Source organism: Notamacropus eugenii, chromosome 2, assembly GCF_028372415.1.
Source record: "Notamacropus eugenii isolate mMacEug1 chromosome 2, mMacEug1.pri_v2, whole genome shotgun sequence".
Taxonomy (NCBI): Eukaryota; Metazoa; Chordata; class Mammalia; order Diprotodontia; family Macropodidae; genus Notamacropus; species Notamacropus eugenii.
This window is the reverse complement of record NC_092873.1, coordinates 42,649,485-42,664,130: the sequence shown is the minus strand read 5'-3', so window position 1 is coordinate 42,664,130 and position 14,646 is coordinate 42,649,485. Positions and strand designations below refer to the sequence as shown.

Genomic DNA, 14,646 nt, shown 5'->3' with positions numbered 1-14,646 from the left:
AAAGTACCTATTTTCCTGGGCCTCAGTTTCCTCATCTGTAAAATGAAGAGGTTGGGTTAGATCATCTCTGAGGTCCCTTTCAACTCTAGCACTATGATCTTATCATCCCATGTAATAGGAATGACCTGTAGGAAGGAAGAGACAGAGTCTTCATCCTTAGCACCTTGTCTGATATGGGGGATGCCTATCCCCCTGTCCTAGAGAGATCCCTGCCATTGTGAGCATCCCAGTCTGAGGAGGGGAGGCCCAAGTGCTATCCTCAAATAGTTTCCAGTCTCTGTCTTCAAAGAGCCCTGAACTTGATAGGGGGAATGTGGGGGAAGGGGAGTGGGCAGGAGCATGTCTCCCTCATCAGAGTTGTACCAGGAACTGTGTTTCCCCAAATAGATGAGGTTCTCCTTTCTGACAGAGAGATGCCATCCTAACCCCCAGAGAATTTTGAGTCTGATGGGGAAAACCTGATTCCTGCCAGGGCTTATGGAAAGAGCCCCAGTGCCTGCTCTCAGGCAGGGGTGGGGTAGGGGGCGAGCTATGAGTCTGCTAGAAGATAGAAAAGTGGTGGAAAACACAACCAAGAGGGTAGGTGCTGTTTATCCTGGCTATAGATGGAGCCGGATGGGGCCAGAAACAGGTACTCGCCACCCCTCCTTTGAGATGCCCTCTTCCCTGTTGGGATGTTGTAATGTTGATCTGTGGGGTTCTCCTCCTCCCTACCTGGCTACTCCTCAGTCTCCTTTGCAGGTTCATCCTCTCTCTCCTGCTTCCCCCTTCACTGTGTCTGTGCTCCAGGGCCCAGAGTTCCTGGTCTTCTTCCTCCGCATTAATTGGCCCCCTAATCGGCCTCCTTGCCTCCTGCTCCAGACATCCTCAGCACAGCTTCCAAAGTGCAGATGTGACAGGGTCATCCATCCCCCTCCTTCTTTCAGTAAACTCCAGTGAGTCCTCATTCCCTTTAAGATAAAGGACAACTCCTGTTTGTCACTTAAATGCCTTTCCAGGCTGATTCCAGACCATTCCATGTCATGCACACTACATTCCAAGGACAGCCAATCTATCCTTCATAGTGTTATTGGCACACAAACCTCATCTCCTGTCTCTGTGTCTTTCTGGACATAGTTGCCCCCCATGCATGGAATTCCCTCTCTTCTTACCTTTTGGCCTCTTTGAATTTCTAATCTTTTTCAAGACTCTGCCCCTGAAACCTTCCTTGCTTGGTGCCCACAGCTGCTTCACCTCCCCACATCCCATGATTACCTTGGGTCTATTTTGTATATAACTCTATGCATTCATGTTTGCCTCTCCTTAGAGAATGTAGACCCATTGAGGGCAGGACCTCTTTCATGGTCTTTTGGATAACTACAGTGCCTGTGAGCCCTGGACCTGGTATATTTGCCAGCACTCCAGTGGTTTTGTGATCTTGTAAAGTCTGAGGTACTGTGCCCACCCATCCTGTAGGACTCGTGTCCGTGTCCTCCCATAATTATGCCCCAGAGGATCGACCCAAGGTGTTCCATAAATGCAAATTGATTGATCCATTTTCCTGATTTTTGGGCCCACCAAACTCCTGCCCAACCAGATGGTAGGCACTTAAGAGAGAAGGAAGTCGTGTGAACAGGAGAGCCTCAGGGGGCCAGTTTGGCCAGATAAAGCTCCACTTTCCTGCTCCATGCCCTCCCCTCCCCAAATTCACCCTCCAGGGAACACCCAAATCTGTACATATTGTTTCCCTGTCTCCCCCACCTCAGAAACTGATTAGCCCTTGAGAGGGCAGGGAAAATCATAGGCATGAAAAGAACCAGAAGTGAGAATGAGCCAGAGAGATAGAGAGAGGGAGGGAAGGAAGGAGGGAGAAGGAGATATTCCCCAGAGTAACAATTAATTAGCTGTCAGCTCCAAGAAGCAGCTGCATCTGGCTGGATCCGAATTGCCAGAGTGGGAAAGGTCGCTGGCTAATTGGTAGCTGGAAGGTAGGGCTCTGGATCCCCCACATGAGGTCAGGTCCAGGGGTGATAGGGAACCTTGCCCCCAAACTGCCCCCACTTTCCATCTCCCATGAGAGGATGAAGCAGGAGATCTCCGAGTGGCAGCCCAGCCTGGCATTGATCCCTCCTCAGCCCCAGGCTCAGTACATTTTGCTGAATCTCTTCTACCCCAGGAAACCCCAACCAGAGCCCAGCTTCTGATGATGAGCCTGGAAATTTAGAGAAGCCCAGGGGAGAAGGAGCTCTAAGGCCCAGGTGGATTTTGTTCCAGATGGCTTTATTAGGAGAAAGTTACTGAACCAGGGGAAGGCAGGGAGCCTGCTTCCCTCACTTCTCTAGGAGGGTGGGGAGACACCAACCACCACCACCACCATGACTGACCTCTCTCTAAAGATCGGTCCTTTACTTCTGGCCTCTTAGGGGAAGCCCTCTGAAGGGACCAGTCAGGAAATCAAGGATGAGTTTCTACCCTTTGTATATCAGAAAAGGATGATACAGTTAGTCATTCCTTGGGTTGGGGAGTTGTGAGGATGGAAGGATTTAATGTACATGAAATACTTTGAAAACCATTATTGCATGTAAAAAATCCCCAATATATAAATCTGGTTTGAAGTCTAGGTAGAAAAAGGTTCATCATGAAGGTAATAAAAAACCATGAGATAGGAAATGCTTGAAGGCAGCTAGATGATTCGGTGGATAGAGTGCTGGATCTGAGTAAAGTTCAAATCCAGCCTCAGAAATGGCATGACCCAGGACAAATTACTGAACCTCTGTTTCATTATCCATAAAATGGACGTAGTCATCCCTGCCTCCAGGGATTGTGAGGATCAAATAAGAGAATGTTTGAAAATCAGTTTGTAAGCCTTTATTAGTATTTGTATTAGTATGATGATAAGCCAAGGCAGGGGGAGATCAGAGATGGCTCTATAAAGCTTTCTCTTGCAAGCCACTTTCCACTTATATATATCATAAAATGAAGAGAGCCCAGCCCTGCTGGACCCCAGCTTGTGACTCAGTATAGGTAATAGCATTCCCTACAGTGTGTTTGGTCCTGTAAGAGAGTTAGAAACATCTTACACCAAAGCTTTGTTCTGGAATTTGCTCCTCCCAGAGATGTGCCCAGACCCTGGGGAAGAACAGAGCTGCTATCTGAAGGTCCGGTGAGAGAGACTGGGAGGGGACACCAAGAGAGGGGGGTAGACATGACTCACTCAATTTACACTGATGTGGAGGCTGATTCCAAAATGAAGTGACTCATATCCAGAGAAGGAAAATAGAGGGTCTCCCTCTCTTTGCCTCTCCTCCATGAATCTCATACAAATGCTATGTTGCTTTCATTGGGATAGCAAAGTGAGTCAGCTCTCAGAATATTTGTTTACCCAGAAACCTGGGGGGGGGTCCCCATCAAGAGGACCCAAGTTCATGGTGAATAGGGGAAGGGGGGAGGATCTTGACCTCAAAAAGGGTCAGTCTTTCTCTAACTCTGTCCCTACTCTGGAGAAATCCCTAAAATGAAGGTTGGGGTGGCTCACATTTAGGGTCACCCCAAAATGTGAATGACAGTTCATTTTAGAAAAACAGTGCTAAGTATCTCCCACAAAGCTGGACATGCTCTCTAGTTCCTTGCCGAAGGACCACGGTCCACCACCTCAGTGATTTGCCTGGTCACCCCCTGCTATCTTAGGAAGCAGGAAAATTAATATGCCATTTGAGAAAATGAGGCACAGACATCAGACTAAAGGTCAAAGGTAGGGTGAAGTACCCTCTAAGCAAGCATTGGACCACGCGCCATCTTCCTTTGCCTCTTCTGTGCTGCCCCTAGTTAGCCCCAGGCTAGAGCACATGGAGGGGGCACTGCATTTGATCAGTTTCAGCATCAATAAGAATTTATTTTTAAATAGACTTAATTGATATGGTTTGCTTTTACATTGTATAGATTTTTTTTTACATTTACATAGATTTCCTCCTCCCTCCTACCAGAGAGCCTTCCCATGTAACAAAGAATTTTTTTTAAAGAGAAAAAGGAAGACAAAAATTCAGCAAAACTCATTAGTATGTTTCAAACAATCTGACATTATATGCAGTGTCCCACACCCATGGACACCCCATGCGAAAGGCATTGGGAGAGGTATCTTATCTCTTCTTTGGGATCACATTTATTCTTTGTAATTTTACAATATTCATTTTTGATTGTTTCCACCAACCTTGGTTAAACATGTATTATGTGTGTAGCCCTGTGCTAAGTGCAGGAGATAAAAAGAAAAAATGAAAGCCCCTTGTCCTTGAACTTACAGTCTACTGGGCACAAGTGCCACAAAGAGGTCCCTGGAAGGAACAGCCCTTGGGGAGGAGGCTAGGATTCTCCCTTCTAGTCCCTCCCCCAGAGCCAGGTCAGGTGAGCAAGGGGGAAGCAGCACAGAGGACACACACACACACACACACACACACGCACACACACACACACGCACACACGCACACACGCACACACTGCTATTGCTTTTTCCATGTCCTTCATCCTCTCCCCATTGCCTTTAGCCCAGGGCTGCCCATCTGACTCCTCTGGGCTGGGCAAGGTACAGGTTCAGTACCCCCAGGATGGAGCTCAGAGTGTAATCCAACCTTGATGGGCATATATGTGGAAGGCCCCCGGCATAAGGCATGGGGTCTACTCTGTACAAAGCAGGGGCATGGGTCATGGGGAGAGAGGAGGGAATCAGCCAAGACAACATCCAGGGAGCAGCCTGGTGAGAACAAGGAGGGAGATGGAAAAGCGATTGCCTGACTCCTATGAGTCACAGTAGTGAATAATGTTAGGGATAGAAGGGGCCAGGACATCACGGGAGTCCAACGTCCTCATTTTATGGGGGAGGAAACTGAGACCCGAGAGAGGAAATAAATTGCCCAAGGTTACCCAGTACATTTGTGGCAGAGCTGGGACCCTCCCCCTAATCTAGTCTTTTGGCCTGAAGTACCACCTGCCTCCTAGATCAGTCTCCTCAATGGTCTGGCCACCTTGTGGCTCTGCTGTCTTTTCAGTGAGAATGGGAACCAGACATGCTCCTGCAATCTCCCCCCAATCCCATCTCTGCAAAGTTCGTTCCATGGCCCCCGGAAGACATGTCTTCTTGAGGGCCTCATCCTCCCAGGCCCTGAGGCTCATCATTTCAGAGTCATCCTGAGACAGATAGGATGTCAGACCTGGGTTCAAATTCAGCCTTAGACATTTACTGACTATGGACTCAAGGAGGTTTCCTCCCTCAGCCTCACTTTCTTTATCTGTAATATGAAGGGGTTGGACTCAATGACCTCTAAGTCCTTCCCCAGTTCTTCTCTTACCTCCCCTTACCCACCATACCAGGTCCTGCCTCCATGGCCTCTGTTCCTACCTCTCTGTCCACACAACCACCAACCGCCAAGGGTTCATTGAAACCCTTACAACCTCTCTCCTAGATTTTTACATTAGTCAAACAACTAGCAGCTAGGTGGCACAGTGGGTAGAGTGCCTGACTTGGAGTCAGCAAAACTCATCTTCCTCAGTTCAAATCTGGCCTCAGACCCTTCCTAGCTGTATGACCCTGGGCAAATCACTTTACCCTGCTTGCCTCAGTTTCATCATCTGTCAAATGAGCTGGAGAAGGAAATGGCAAACCACTCCATGATCTCTGCCAAGAAAAACCCCAAATGGGGTCATGGAGAGTTGGACATGACTGAAAAACAATTAAACAACCACCCAACTGATCTCCCTGACTCCCTTCTCTTCCGTCTCCGGTGTGGCCTTCACACAGCTGCCAGAGTCATCTTTGCTGTGATTCATTCTCTCCTCAATCTGGCTCCAACCTAACTTTCCAGACTAATTTTCCCATCACTCCCCTTCCCACACTCTACATTCCAGCCAAATTGGCCGATTGCCTGTTACCTGATCTCCTCCTGGCCTGGCCTGCCCCTGGGGATTTGCCTGGTCTTCTCCAGTGCCTGGGACATACTTCTCTTTTCCAATCTAACTCTTGAGGAGTGTTCCCAGTTACTTCTCACCATCCCCCCACCTTTCTTCTCTCTCCATTCCAGCCAGACTGGACTTCTAACTGTCCTCTGAACTTGACATTCTGGCTCATGTGCATTTAGATGCCTGAGATACCCCACCAATAAAAACTCTTCTCTTTAAGGGCCACCAAACTCAGGTGCCCCCTCCTTCCATTCATTCCTCCTCAGCTGAAAGTATTCTCTTCTCCCTCAAATGATCTCCCTTCTCCTGGTCTGGATTTCTCATTTGTGCCTGCTGTAGTCTGCTTTAGCCTACACTTATGTTGCCTAGACTGGAAAGACAACATGGAAAGAGGCTTTGAAGTCAGAAAACTGGGTTCGAATCTTGCCTTTGCCTCTACCCATGTAACCTTGGAAGAACCTCGTATCTTCTCCCTCACACCCAGAAGATCTCCTCCATACGGATGTGCCCCTTGCTTCCTTAGAGAACTCCTCAGGACAGGATTTGGCAAGCACTCTAAATTTGTATGCACATTAGAAAATATTCTCAGAGCCTCCATACTCCAAAGATCCCACACCCCCAGAGGTCCACTTAGAATCATGAAAACTCAGTGATGGAAGGAGGCCCAGGGGCCAACTAGGACAATCCAGATCAGAACAGGAAGAAATGCCTGAGACAGTTAACAGGCATCAAGGTCCTGCCCTTGACTCACTGGAATTGGACATGTTGCCCTACTCGGGTGCCATATTTGCTATGTTTCATTGTATACGTTGTCCTACTAGGGTGCCTTACTTATGTTTCCTGATCAGAATGTAAGATCTTTGAGGGTAACAGTCCTTTCTTTTAATTTGTATCCCAAGTAGTTGATACAGGTCCTGGCACAAAGTAAGCCTTTGATAAATGCTTGATGTATCTTTCTATCAATCTCAGTAAATCAATCAATCATTTATTTAGTGCCATGGACTGGACACTGTGCTGAGCTCAGAGGTTATACATACAAAGCGTGAAACAATCCCCTGTGTCAGGGATCTAATCCTCAATGACTGGCCATTCTTTAATTCTATCAAGAACACGTCTGTCCTCTTAAACCTTCAGATTAGCCTCAGTCCCTGACAGCCCCGTTGGCTTTTCATATTTAAATGTTCCCTAAGTTTCTGTTAGACTTAGGGTCAGGGTTAGAGCAGGTGACCCAGTGTGCCCTCCCCCCTTGAATGTTGGGCTCCTTCTGCTTCCCAAGAGGAGGAAGTGACCTTAATGGTGCTGGAATGTCACGTGAGCACTTAGGCCATGGGGGAACAGACATTAACTCGAACTGGTAAATTAGCTCCTGCCAGGGACTGTCTCATTATCTCACCTGTTTCCGGCTGTTTGCTCAAACCTGAGGCATTCTGGGTAGAGGTGCAGAGCAGGCGGAGGACCTTCTAGGTCAGGACAGAGATCCTTATGATTGGGGTCACACAGACTTGGTCAGTGAAAGCAGAAGAAGCCAATGGAAGGCCCAGCCATGCTTAGAGATCTCCAGGAAAGGTGAGTCCCCAGCCTCCCAGCTGTTGCAGATGGCACAGAATTGTGGCATTTTTAGAGCTGAAAGGCACTTGAACAGCCATCTGGTCAGCCCCACCCCACCCCCATCATGCCCCCTTCAGCACCCTGGAATAATGACTTAGCAGCCTCTGCTTGAAGACCCGCCATCTTCCAAGGCCGTATTCCTTTTGGACAGCCCTGATTGTCAGGAAGAACTCCCTGTCATACAGCCTAAATTGGTCTCTCAGCAACCACCTACTGCTCCTGGTTCTCTGGGGCCAAACAGAACACGTCAGCAAGGCTGATCCTTCTTTCCTTGGAGCTGTCTTCCTAGACTTGGAGATGACTGTCAAGCTTGGGAAGACAGTGTGGTACATATAGTGGAAAGAGGGTTGGATTTGGAATCAGAAGACCTGACTCTTCCATTTAATACTTCTGTGACCTTAGACAAGTCACTTTCTCTTCTTGTGCCTCAGTGTCCTTCTCTGTAAGGATTGGACTAGATGGTTCCTGTGACCTCTCCCAGCCCAAACTTGTGATCTACCTTCATACACCAGTGAGTAGGGTGTCTAAGGTGGAGAGAAAAGGAGAATTTAGAAGAAAGATGAGCATAGCACCATGGAGGCCGCATTCAGCATTGGTACTGAGGGCAGCAGAGCTGGGTTCAACCCCCACTTTTGACAAATCACTTCCCTCCCTGAGTCTCAATAGAATGGAGGGGTGGGGCTAGGTGGCTTCTAAGGTCTGTGCCAGCTGCCATCTGTGATCCTAAAAGGCAATGGGCCAGCGGGGGAAAGAGACAGAGGCTTCTCCAAGGAAGGCACGCAAAGGTGGGTGGGGTGGGGTGGAGGCAGATTCAAAGGCAGACAGGAGGAAGAGAGACTTAAAAAACAGGAGATCGGAGGGCAGGGCTAGTCTTTTTCTGTGTCCTGGACCCCTTCTCAGAACCATGTTTTTAAATGTCTCAGATAAGACATGCAGGAAATAAAAGGAAACCAGTTTTAGTGCAATACATTTGTCAAAATATTTCTTTAAAAAAACAAGTTCCCAGACCATAGGTTAAGAGGGGAGAGAAAAAAGGAGGAGAGATGAAAAGAGATTTAAGGTGAGAGCAGGGGAAAGAAGAAAAGAGACAGAGAAGGGAGAGGAAAGGAGGGAGGTGGGGTGTGCAGAGAGGGGACCAGAATAAGGAGTGGGGGCAGAAGAGAGGGGCAGATGGGACAAAGAAACGAAAGGAGAAAGAGAAGAAGAGGAAAGAGAGAGCTGAGCAGCCCCCGAAGGAGGACAGTGGGGAGCTGACGGGGCCTGGAGTGGCAGAGACCCTCTTGCCTCCTTTTGGGCTGCAGGAGCAGCGGGAGGTCATGCCAAGTGCCCACAGCAGTGATTACAGAGCTGGTATTTCACAGCCTGCTTGGCTGGCCCTAGGCCCTGGAAGCCCCGGGTCCCTCCTACTCCCCTGTATTTCTAATTAGAAAACTCATTCCTCTCTGGGAGTCTGCAAAGTGAGCTCCTTTCAGCCGTGACTAGGTTAGGAAATGCTTTTCCAGCCTGGCCAGGAGTAGGAGAGGCAGGACACCAGCAGGGGGGGTGGGGAAGTAGGATTGCTGCCTGGTTTTCCCCATTTCTGGCTGCGTTATAGATTTTGGTCCAGGATACATTCCTTCTCCTTTCTGAGGGCAAAGTAGAAATTGGCACTATGGATGCTCTGGCCTGGCAGAGAGCTCAGAGGTCATCTAGTCCATCCCCTTATCTCCAGGCATGGCAAACCAACCCTCTACTGAAACAGATGGGGAGGGGGGAGGAAAAGGAGAAGACTGGAGGATATACTAGAGGAAATGGCTTGGGCTGTCTTTAAGCTCCATCTTCCAGGGTTTCACCCTTTTCACTGAAAGGTACCATCCCTCATCTGGCTAATTTCATTCCTTTGACTGCATGCACTTTCTCTCCCCTTAAAATGTGATCCTGTGCTTTCTCTGTGTCCTAAAACCAGCCAACGGGAAGCTTCATCTGAAGGCTTCTTAGGATTCCAACTGGTATCTCCCGTGTTCTTAAAAGCAAACCAATTAAGCAGGTCAAGAGAGACAGTGCTAGAAGGCAGTAGACATTCTCTGCAATGAAGGATTGAGAACAGGAGGAAGGAAGTGGGGTGGAGAGACAGAGAGAGAAGGAGACAGAAAGAGAGAGGAGGGGAAGGAGAGTGAGAGACAGAGACCGAAAGTCAGAGAGAGAGAGAGAGAGAGGAGAGAGACAGAGACATAGAGACAAAGAGAAAGAAGCGAGGAGAAAGAGTGAGAGAGACAGAGATATAGAAAGTGAAAGAAGGAAGGAGAGTGAAATAAACAGAGAAAGAAGGAGACAGAAAAAGTCAGAGAGATAGAGAGAGACTCAAAGGGAAGACAAGATTGTTCCTTTGCATCTAGCATAGTACCTGGCATACAACAGTTGCTTAATAAATGCTTGCTGTTTGATGTTGTCGTCTCCAGTGGGGTAGAAGAGCTTTGAGAGTAAGGACTATTTTATCTTTGTCTCTCTGTCTTTAAGACCTAGCATAGTTAGATGCCACAGAGCAGGTGTGTTATAAAGGCCACCAAGACCTCTTCCATCCTTACTGCCTTACCTTTCATAAAACACCCTGTGATGTCACTGATCCTTTTCAAAATGCAGGGCAAGCAACAGCCTAACATAATGCCTGGCGAACAGTAGGTATTTAATAACTGCTTGTTGATTGAACTAAGGAACCTAGCATTTTCCCAGAAGATCATTTGTTCAACTATGAAACTTGTATCTGAGCTATTCTTTAGCTCCAAGGGCGCATTGTGGGCTGCCTGATGACTAGTGGGGGTCCCTGAGGCATAAGACCTATAGACCGGATAGAAGAAGGGAAAGGAGGGGGAGCCAGAGAAGTGGAAGATAGAAGGGAGGGAGGGAGAGATGAGAAGAGATTGTGACAGAAAAGGAGAAGGAGGAAGAAGGTGGTTGGAGTGGGGTGGGGAACAGAATGGTGTGCACCTAGGACCATGGCTTTCCTAGTCCTGGGCCAGAATCTGGGACCTAAGAAACAGAGCCCAGTATGGTTCTGCCATTCAGGCTGAAGCAGCCTCCCCAATAAGGCCAGGCTCTAGGAGTTATCAGGCTGGGCTGCTGAGGGAGAGGGAATGCCACAGAGCCCTAGAATCTCTGAGTCACCCCTCTCTAAACTATCATCCGCCTTCTCTATAATCCTTAATCTCTCCTTCCACCCTGCTTCTTTCTTTCACCGATGCTTATTAACATATCCAAATCTTTCTTATCCTTAACAAACAAACCCCAAACCCTCCCTAGACACCCTCCCTTTCTCAACCAAACTCAGTTGCCACTATCATCTTTCCTCTCATACTCTTCTTAACCCCTGACACACAGGCTCTACATACATGCATGTCTGTTTTCCAGTATCACTATGGATGAAAACCAGTGACCTTTTAATTGCCAAAGCAAATGGCCTCTTCTCAATTCTCATCCTCACTGGTCCCTCATCTGCCTTGACCACCCTCATCCTTCCTAGTTACTCTTTTTTTCTGGGTTTTTCTCTTTTTTCATTCAATTTTTATTTTTTTCTCAAGTACATGTAAGCCAAATTTTCTAACATTTGTTTTTAAAAAGTTCAAGTTCCAAATTTTCTCTCTCCTTTCTCTCTCCACTTCTTGAGAAGGCAAACAATTTGATATAGGTTAGACATGTACATTCATGCAAAACATTTCCATTTTAGCCATGTTGCAAAAGAAAATGCAGACCAAAAAAAATAAGAACAAGAAAGAAAAAATTTTAAAGTAAGCTTCGATCTGCACTGAGACTCCATCAGTTCTTTCTCTGGAGGTAAATGGCATCTTTCATCAAAAGTCCTTTGGAATTGTCTTGGATCATCAAAATTAGCTAAATTGTTCACAGTTGATTTTTGTACAGTGTTGCGGTTACTGTGTACAATGTTCTCCTGGTTCTACTCACTTCACTTTGCATCTGTTCATATACGTCTTTCCAGATTTTTTTCTAAGAACATCCTGCTCATCATGTCTTATAGCACAGTAGCATTCTGTCACAATCATATACCACAACTTGTTCAGCCATTCCATAGTTGATGGGCATCACCTCAATTTCCAACTCTTTGCCACCACAGAAGTAGCTGCTATAAATATTTTCATAAGATAAGACCTTTTCCTTTTTTTAATCTCTTTGGGATACAGACATGGCAGTGATATTAATGGATCAAAGGGTACGCACAATTTTCCAGCCCTCTGGGCACAATTCCCAATTGCTCTCCAGGATGGTAGAATCCATTCACAACTTCCTGGGTTTTTCTGACACTGCTCTCTCTTGGTTCTTCTCTCACTTATCTGCCTTCTCTTTCTCAGCCTCCTTTGATGATTCCTCATCCCCATTATGCCCACTACTGTGGCCCTCTTATCTTCCCTTTCTATACTTGAGCGGACTTCATTAGTTCCCACTGAGTTCTCACCATTTCTATAGAGATAATTCCCGAATCTATACATCCAGCCCAAGTGTCTCCTGAGTTCCAGTTTGACATAATCAACTTCCTGTAGGACACTTAGGACTGGATGTTCCATGGAATTGTAAACTCAACATGTCCAAAGCAGAATTCATTCTCTTTTCCCCTAAAACCACCCCACTTCTGAACTTCTCGTTATTGTTGAGGGCATCATTATCTTTTCAAACTGCAAGTACCCTTGAAGTTACTTGACCTTTTTTGCATTTGTCATTGTATCTTAGCATGGTACCTGGCACATTGTAGGTATGCAACTGATGTTTATTAATTCTGCATTGATTGACAGGGAAACTTTAGGCAAGAAATAGATTCTTCTCCTATCCCCCTCCCAACCCCAATCTACATTTTCCACCTTCCTGGTCTCTGACTGTCATCACCTGGCCTCTTGGAAACACCCTTCCTCACTCCCCCAGCTATGCTGGATGGGGTATAGATAACAATGATTCTTGCTCAGAGTCTAGGGAAAAGCTAGTGGAGCTGGGACAAACCAGGAGGGGATAGATCAGGAAAGATAACATCACAAATTAGTAGCGGAGTCTTTCCTAGAACCAAGGCCCCTGACTCCTAGCCCCAGTCGGCTCTTTCTCACAGTTTATTGGATGACCAAAGACAACTTGGCCAAGTGGGTAAAGAACCATCCTCACAATCAGAAAGACCTGGGTTCACTTCCTGACTCTGATACATACTAGCTTGTGTGACCCTGGACAAGCCACTTAACTTCTCAGGTAGCTTTCTAAGACTAGAAGAAAGAAGACTGCTTCTGGGATCAGACAACATGAGTCCAGTTTCCACCCCTGATCATACCTGTTTGACCTTGGGAAAAACATTTAACCTCCTTCTGTTTCAGTTTCCTTATCTGTAAAATGAGAAGGTGATATTATATGATTCCTTGCCAAATACCCTCTAGCACAAGGTCTACAATCCTGTGCTCCTAATTTCTGGAACAGTTATTGATCAGCATTGGTCAAGGGAGTTTCCTCAGTGTGAGTTCCCCACACTAATGAAATACTGGGTGGCAAGATGCTCGCTCTAAGTAGTTCACTCCCTCCAGTGTGAAACTGGTTCTCCCTTAGTCTCTAGGGTGCCAGACAGTGATCATTCCCTCTCTCTGTGGAGGAGTAAATGGCTCTTGGTGAGATCTCAGCTTTGTCTCCATCCCAGCCTGAAAGGCCTGAGCTCAAGGGAAATAGGCAAAATGGTCCAGGCCCAGAGATGTTAAGTATCTCAAGCAGGGTCATACTAGTAATAAATGACAGAAATGGAATTCGAATGCAGGCCTTCCAGACTCTAAATGCAGCCTTCTGTCCCCTCTGCCCACTACCTTTCATATCAGAGCTAGATCTTTCCTGCTTAAGGCTCTGGTTATGAGGCAGCAGAGGGAGGTGGGGCTAGGGGGTGGGCAGTCAGTGTTTGCTTGCCAGCAGAGGCAGTCTGGTTAGATGCAGCACTTTGGGGGTCTGTTGTGGGTTGGGGCGGGGACATGTGTTCATGTGTGAATGACGTGTGATATTTGGCAAAAATCTAACTTTTCTGAGGGAAGGTCTAAAGTTTCTTGGAGTGTGCAGCTGATCCAGCCAGACCCATAAACCCTGAATGGCTTTAAAAACAATTTCCCCTAATTTGGCAGAAACATTTGGAAAATCTGCTGCACTTGCCACATGGCCTTCTTGGGTCTGCAGGGTTGGGGCTGGAAGGAAGGGAAGGAGAAGGAGAAGAACTGGGGCAGAAAGAAGGGTGGGGTCTGGGAACAGTGGATGGATGAGGCCAGATCCAGAGGAGGTTGCAGGGAGGGCTGGTGGGGCTGCAGCCTGATTAGCCAGGGACTTTCAAGGGCAGAACTGCCTTTCCCCCTCCTGTGGCTCAGAGACTTCAGGGGCCCAAGGCCAGGGTTTCCTCGAGGTCTCTAGATGCAGTTTGGAAAACTCATTGGATTTCTTCTCAGGGAAATAGTTTGGAAACATGTCTCTCTTGTTAATTCCATTGTGGCCCATGCTTTAATGGGCCCAGGACTGTGTAGGGAGGATCCTCCAGGTCAGGACGAAATTGGGAAAAGAGGATGGAGGAGACAGAGTTTCTGTCCTGGAAAACTTCCAGGAAGATGGGGAAAGTATGAGCCTAGTTCCCAGGGAGCTTCTGGCTGGATGGGAGGTCCCACCCCTGTCCTCTGGGATTTCTCTTCATGGGGAAGATGTAGCCCAACCCCATACCAATCACAGGCAATGAGCAAGATAAGACCATGCTGGGCAACTGATACCTATGCATCTCTTCTGGAGGCTACCTCAAATCAAGCCCCATGGACAAAAGGAGCCCCCCCCCCACCTCATACACACACCCAGACCCAGAAAGCACGCACTTGTCCAGCTGAGATCCCAACTCCTGAAGCAGTTAGCTGCCTTTTCCTCCACATGTGTGAATTGTATCCCCCACCTCCATCCAGTCCTTCTCTGATTAGAGGAGACTCTTAGCCCCATCTACCTGGGACCAGGCATAGGAGGGGCTCCCCTAGCTGAGGAGGGAAAGGGGGCCCAAGCTGGCTCTGGGAAACAGACTTCAAAGCAGACCTTTTTCCCTGGAACTTGAACCCAACAACATCAAAACATGTGGCTCCCATACCAGGCTTC

The 14,646-nt window shown here is 47.5% G+C and overlaps 1 protein-coding gene across 1 annotated transcript in view; it reads left to right on the top strand.

The window, feature by feature from the left end:
- LRRC75A (leucine rich repeat containing 75A) overlaps positions 1–14,646 on the top strand; it is a 117,058-nt gene that overhangs the window by 90,643 nt on the left and 11,769 nt on the right. The window lies entirely within an intron of this gene.